The sequence below is a fragment of the Phalaenopsis equestris genome, unplaced genomic scaffold, assembly GCF_001263595.1.
Source record: "Phalaenopsis equestris unplaced genomic scaffold, ASM126359v1 Scaffold000002, whole genome shotgun sequence".
Classification (NCBI taxonomy): Eukaryota; Viridiplantae; Streptophyta; class Magnoliopsida; order Asparagales; family Orchidaceae; genus Phalaenopsis; species Phalaenopsis equestris.
The window spans coordinates 30,799,887-30,807,254 of NW_018164444.1; positions in this window are offsets into that span (position 1 = coordinate 30,799,887).

Consider the following 7,368-nt stretch of genomic DNA (forward strand, 5'->3'; position numbering starts at 1 on the left):
AATAGAAAAAAAAAACTAAAAATAGGAATAAAAAGAACACCCATAAATTTATTTTCACGTCAAAAATACGAATTATACACTTCAAGGAGTGCTTTTGTAATTATATGCAAATTAAATCATAAAAATTTTATAAGAAATTGAAATTAATGAACTAGAATCATCAATTCTTGAGTTTTTTTTTTAATATTCAGCTTTTGAAAAAGGATAAAATTATGTGTAACTAATAATATTTGATTGATCATATACATTATAATATTTATTGTATCCACTTTAAAATAGAACTGTATATAGTCTCATGTTCCTTATATTTTAATTGGGAATTATTGTTATCATCTGAGTCATTCTATGTTAATATGGAGTTCCATGAGTTTAACAAAGGTTTTTAATTATGTGGTGTCATAATCTCAATCACTATTTAATCATGTCTGCTTGAGCCTGCCACTAGTTCAATTTTCCATTATTTTTTTCACTTTACATAGTCAAGAACATTTATTATTTTGTAAAAAAGAATAAACTCATGCCCTTTAGTTGTTTTCATCTATGAAGGTCGTTTAATGTCATAACCCTATTAAGAAAGCGACAAGAGACATACACGTGGTTATTTGCATTAGATCAACCATTTTTACCTTTAGATCTCTCTCATGCTTTAGGAAACCGACTCATCTTTTTTTCTCCTAAAATCTAAACATCAAACTGTGAATTCATCAAAATTAAAACTTTAAATTGAACACTAGTATTAGAAACTTTTCAATATTTTATATCCATACAACTCAATTCTTATTGCTATAGATTTAAATTTGTATCCATATTGGTGGAGGATCTTAATATTCCTATTGTGGTAGTGATGTTGAACTATTTATCTTATTTTATAAACAATTCATCATGGCAATTCTTGCCACTTCTAAAATATTGATGTTGAAAGTAGCTCATACCCTTCTATTATTAGTTTCTTAAGAAACTCTAAGTTTCTTCTCAAGCTAGAGATATGGGACTTTATATTCCTTCCAAGTGTTTTCTTTTATTGCCTTTGTTATTAAATCATTAATGTATATAGTACTTAAAAGTTCTTCATTAATAAGATTTTTTTTTCATAATTCCAGATGCCATAGTTTATCATCAAACATTTATTTAAATAAAAATAAAATGACATCTAAATCTAACATCCATATTTATATCACATTATTCATAGAAAGTGTTATTGCAACCTAAATTTCATCACAATAACCTCATTATCCAATTCTTTTGCCATGAGTTGCTTGCATGCTTCATCTTCTAGCATTGTTTCATTAAGTAGCTAATCTTACAAGAACACGATAATTTACTCAAGTAATCGAGATTTATGACAAATATTTAATTTGAACTACTAACAATAGTTACATCACCATTTTTTCTCATGAATAATGATGCAAGCAAGCTTAATCATAGATCCAATCTTTGAACTTGAAGCTCACACAATTCTTTTGTACCATGATTTAGTTAAATTTGTTAACATGATTGATGGTTGAAGCTTCTTTCAACATCCTGAGATTGTAAATTTTATGCATTATAAATGGCTAATTAACATTGTAAGACTTTCCATATATATTGTATAACACTATTTTTTGTTCCTTTTAAACTTGGAGTAACCAGTTTGTGTAGTTATCATCATATAATTCTCTTTTCATGTAACCCTCTATCTTGGATTGTCAAAATGATTCGGAGCAGAGGAGGGATCAAAAAATTAGAACATACAATAATATCTAGACATACAAATTAAAAAAAATTGTGGAAAACTTACATAAGATAAACTTTGTGTGATAAGTCAAAAATATATATCGAAAATGATATTGGATCAAAGTATCTTGAAACACAAATACATGAAGAGAAGAACTTAGGTAAGTAACCAATAACCAAAGAACCAAAATTAAATTTTGCCCTGGGGTTAAGAGCAATAACCAAAGAAACGTGTCCCTTTGTTTAACTACAGCTTGTGAGATATCCAAGAAAATTGTCAGTAATAGGAACTCTTCTTATGATTTTGTGATAACTATTGAAAAGGTGTATCAAAAGGATACATTTATCTCAACTAGGAGCATCTCGGAGCTTCAAATCCTATATTAAGCCATAAGGGTAGATGACAGTCTCTCACATATCAAGTAGACAGTGGCTAATCTGCAAACGAGGCCTATGACTGTTGACCTCACTTTTGTGAGGCCCCTTCTTCCTCTATAGAAGCCTAAGATCAACCCTTAAGGTTTACTAGTGGCCTTCTTAGATGCATAGAAATAAGACCAAAACAAATTTAGAACTTCAAGCCCACTCTACATTCACTTAGGGTTTCATAAGGCTAAGCCCAAGTCCTCAACTATTAGTTGAGATGATGTGGGTTGAAATTGGTAGAAACCTAAAATGAATTCCAACGGGTGGAGGAGACCTTAGGCAACCCATAGAGCCTAGATTCTTACGAATCCCTATGATAACCTATTTTGAACATCCCTACACCCTCTTTGGTCTAGAAGAAGCTCATTAGGCATGAGGCTAATTTTATATTAAAGAATGGTTCTCGCTTTGGACCAAAACTTTAAACTAAGATAGAAAGAAGACTAAAACATCAAAATTTAAACTAAAAAGAAATTGGATCAACACTGTCGGCCATTTTTTTGAAAATTATTCTTTATTTTAATTTAATATGGATATAATTTTGTAATTTTGAAAAATAGTATTTTGATTTTGGAATATGATACCAAATAGATCTCATATATTCAATAGTTTAAACAATCGAGTATAAACCACAAGTAGCGCACCATCCCGAAGGATAGACATACTACTTGATGGTGGGCTCGATTATATATACTAAATGAATTATCATATATGTTTTGTCTGCGAACCTTTTATATGTGACCAACAATTCTCATACCTAATATGAGGATTAGATAGTTTATTTTACCTAGGTTCCTAATTCCCTATAGAGGCAAATCCCTGTAGTTAATTTCAACTTATTCTCGATTATGATTAGTGGTTTTGACTTCAAGAAATTCAAAGTTGAGTTTTCATGATTGTTGTAGAACAATCAAATAGGAAAGATCAAGTGAGAACAATCCAAAGAAGCGAGAAGTAGGGGATGTCATAGACTCTATGGAGATCCTCAAATATCTTCCCAAACTATCCTATTATTTGGCTTTATATTTTTGGAACAATATTATTTGATGTTTATTCCTACTATTTTTATTAAAATTAGGACTTATACTTGCATGATATGATCATACAAATAACCTATGAAGATAGGATGGTTTAAGTCGTATAGAACGAACAACCTCAAAATCCTAAAAGAGTTAGGGTTTTTATTGCACAATATGATTGTGCAAAACCTAAAGATAAAGTGAGGATTTATGTGGTGTTAAACGAACAATCTCAAAGTTCTATGTATTATTTTTTAAACTAAAGAAAGTTTCGTTCGAGAAGATCTGTTTCATTGTTGAGTCTTGCTTTGTCTTCTGAAATTATCCTTTGTCGTTTACTTGCATCCTCGTTGTGCTTCCCAAAAAAGTTTGCTCTGAGCTCTGTAACGCAGCGGCTTTAGGTCTAGGGTTTTATGTGTGAACATTCAATTGTTGAGTCATAGTCTGTCGTAGCGTGCCTCCTAGCATATGTCATACTATTGTCTACCCTATTGGCCTTGCAAGTCTTTTAAGTAAATGCATAAGTATAAGAATAGTATAACACAGTAAAGTGTGTATTAAAGAAGAGAAAATAAATGTGTGTACTTGGGATTCTTGTCGCTGCTGCAAAGTTAGTACAATATATATAACATAAAACATGCAAAAATTTGAGCAAATGCATGGAATTTAAGCAAATTGTAAGAAAATCTGGCACGAGGAAAACCTAAGTAAATCATAAGAAAACACAAACAAATAAGTCCCACCTCTTGGATCTCCAATGAATTGTCATAGCATAGAGTTTTGTTTCTTTGAACTTAGGGCTAACAAGGACCCATCGGACTTTACAATTTACAGATTGCTGATTAGGGATCTATGGACGTGTTGGATTGACTATCTTCACGACCAGGTAGACTCAGGATCTTAATAACTTGGGATGAGATATTCGTGGTACCCTGACCCGACTACCTCTACTTTCTAAAGATTACTCTTCCCCTCATTTGACTACCCTATTGAGCAGGGTCTTAATAACTTGGGATGAGATATCCGTGGTACCCTGACCCGACTACCTCTACTTTCTAGAGATTACTCTTCCCCTCATTTGACTACCCTATTGAGCCCCGTCACTCCTTGACTTTGTTGGTATCATCTTCACAGCCTGATGTCGATGAGCTGCCGCCTGTTTGGGATACGAAGACTTGTACTCTGATATTATGGCACGAACATGCTTTGATGTGTTTGGATGTCCCCATCAATATGATTATTATTATTTTGTAGGCTCCATATGTTGATGAGTATCTACCCATTTCGGATGTGAGAGACTCACTCTCTGCTTGATAACTTATCATGAGAATTAAAGCATCGAGACTTTTCCATACGGAATAACCATTCATTTGATGACTAGTTTCTTCAAGTTTATGATAATATAAGTGAAACCCCTTTTATCAAGAGTATTATTGGGTATCCCCCAATTGGGTATCCCCCAAGAGATGTAATTAACCAAGAGGGATATGTCCTCTTAGGAGTGCTCTTGACCCCAAAACTGACACTTACACCTGACTCTCTGGCTAAGGGTAGCCTACGTAGGTATTCTTTAGCAGATATTGGTTTAAGAAGCCTGTGCTTAATCCTGTTTGGGCGCACAAACTTGACCTGTCATTGCGAGGTTTATCGCACACAGACTCTCCATGTTTTATTTTTTCACTTTCCTATCTTTTTTTATTGTATGTCTGTCTTATCCGGTTCCTATCTTCTTCGGGTCATTCATATGCCCCAGAAGTGAGATTTATTCGGAGAAAGAAAGTATACGATAATTGACAGGCTGGCGACTCTTTCAAATATAAAAGAGAGAAAAAATAAACAGAAACAATGATAACCAAGACTATCATAATGATGAGCAAATAGCTGAAATATGCTTATGATAAATATATATGTGCTAAAAGTGCAAAATATTAATGCAAGATATATCACACTCACATGCACAAGTGATTTTAGGTCAGGCTGCTTAGGGTACAAGACACCTTGGGGAGGTAGTTACACCCTGCCTGAATAGTAAACAAACACTCAAACAAGTGACAAACAAACACAATATGCAATGAACCATGCAAATGACATGACTGTGTCGGGAACAAGAGACCCAATGGGAGATTACACCTTGCCCGCACAACAATCAGAAATGCACATCTAAATGATAGGCAAACAATGCGCAACATACCATGTACGTGCACGATACAACATGCACATGGATCATCTATGATCCTTACATGATGGATCAACCATGATCCTCACATAAGGGATCAACTAGGATCACTATATTTGCCAATTGCTAACAAAGCTAGCATGACAAATAAATGGCAAAACATAATTTTACCAATGTTAAATTTATCAATATAGATCATCAAACACAAATATTTTCCATGCATTTAAAGTTGTACATCAAGATCAAAAGTATTTTTCCATGAAAAGAAGGTTAGGAATTAAGCTAAAAATATTATTACCTAGATAATGATTTGGTCATTAAGCTAAAAAATACTTTTCCATATATTATGAATAAACTGCAAGTGTCAAGCCTAAGTACATTTTTCTATGCATATTGTATTGGGCATCAAACCAAAAGTATTTTACACACACCAATGAATATGAAAATGTAGCATCAAGCAAAAAAATAATTTACACACATCGTAAATATGAAAATACAAGCATTCGGCCAAAACATATTTTCATAAAATATAGGTGCAAAGGTATAAGCATTAAGACTTAAAAAATGTTTCACATGCAATGCATATATGAGAATACCAATGTCCTATGCATACACTTGATATTCAATCACAATCAAAACACAAATCCATTTTTGCACATTAGGATATTAATCCAAAGTTACAATAAAATGCATATCTTTGCACACATGAAAATATATTATTTCACCGTGTATTTAGAAAGTTAGTCCACAAAAAAGTGCACATTTTTATATCTCAAATATAAACATATGGTAAAATGTATTTTTTCCATGTTATCATTCCAAAATTCCATACATTATGTTTTGCATCACAGTCATGTGAAAATGAAACAATGCACATGCAAAATGAGATTGATTTCACTAAATGGAGAATCATCTCTCTTGATGATCTCTCTTGAGATCTAGAGTTTGATATGGAAAGGTGTACCAACATGCACGGTAATAACTAGGCTCGCCTCCGATTGCTTGGCTTAATGTGAAGATTTTCCATGAAGGAAATCCTTCATAAAATGAAGAGTCCTTCATGGACATATACGTCATGGCTCAGGGAATGAGGTAGCTATGAAGTTTCTTCATTTTATAGGCTTTGAAGGCTCAATCCTTCCCATAAAAAGATGGATCCACCAACGCAACTATGGGATTATTACAATCTCGAATATTTATGAAAATGGCTAGGGTTTCATAGGATAAATCTCAAGGGAAATGTAGGGAAACAAAAGAAAAGGAAAACCTATCCTAAAGCCATCTAACATTAACATAGCTTATTCACTAACCCAAAACCCAAAAGCTTTACTAAGAAATGAGAAAAACCAAGCTTTAGAGGATTTTCATCTACGTGATGATTGTAGAACTGTGCTCTTTGCTTGCTCTGAGTTCTCCCTTTGCAAGGATGAAGATGACTATCTTTTTTCTTCAAAAAATTTCTCACTAAACTCACTTGCACTCACCTCAAGATGTAGTGAAGGGGAGAAAGTGTAAGAAGAAGAAGAGGTGATGGGTCGAGGAAAAAGGAAGTGGAAGAAGGAAAAGAGAAAAACCTTGCCAAAGAACTTTCCCACAGCCTCTTTAGCTCCCTCTCAAGTCTAGCTGAAAAACCTCTATAAATGAATTTGGATCCCCAACTTTGCTCTGCGCGCATATGGTTATTTGTCTATTTTTCCCTCCAAATGGCATAGAACAATGGGCTTAATCCACATAGGATCCATCCCATTGGCTCTTGGGAAGGTGGGATGACATGGAGAAACCTTATTGAACCCCTAGCATTTAAGTAATGCTCTATCTTAGCTCAAATGGCCAAGAAGGCCAAAAAAGTCAAAAAAAAAAAAAAAAAAAAACTAAAAGAAAAACTACAAGCAAGAATTGCGGTTGGGTGTACACAGACACGCACATGCACATGAGCGGGGAGGTCTTTTATGAATCTCTCTACAAGCAAGAATTGCGACTGGGTGTACACAGACACACGCATGCACATGAGCGGGGAGGTCTTTTATGAATCTC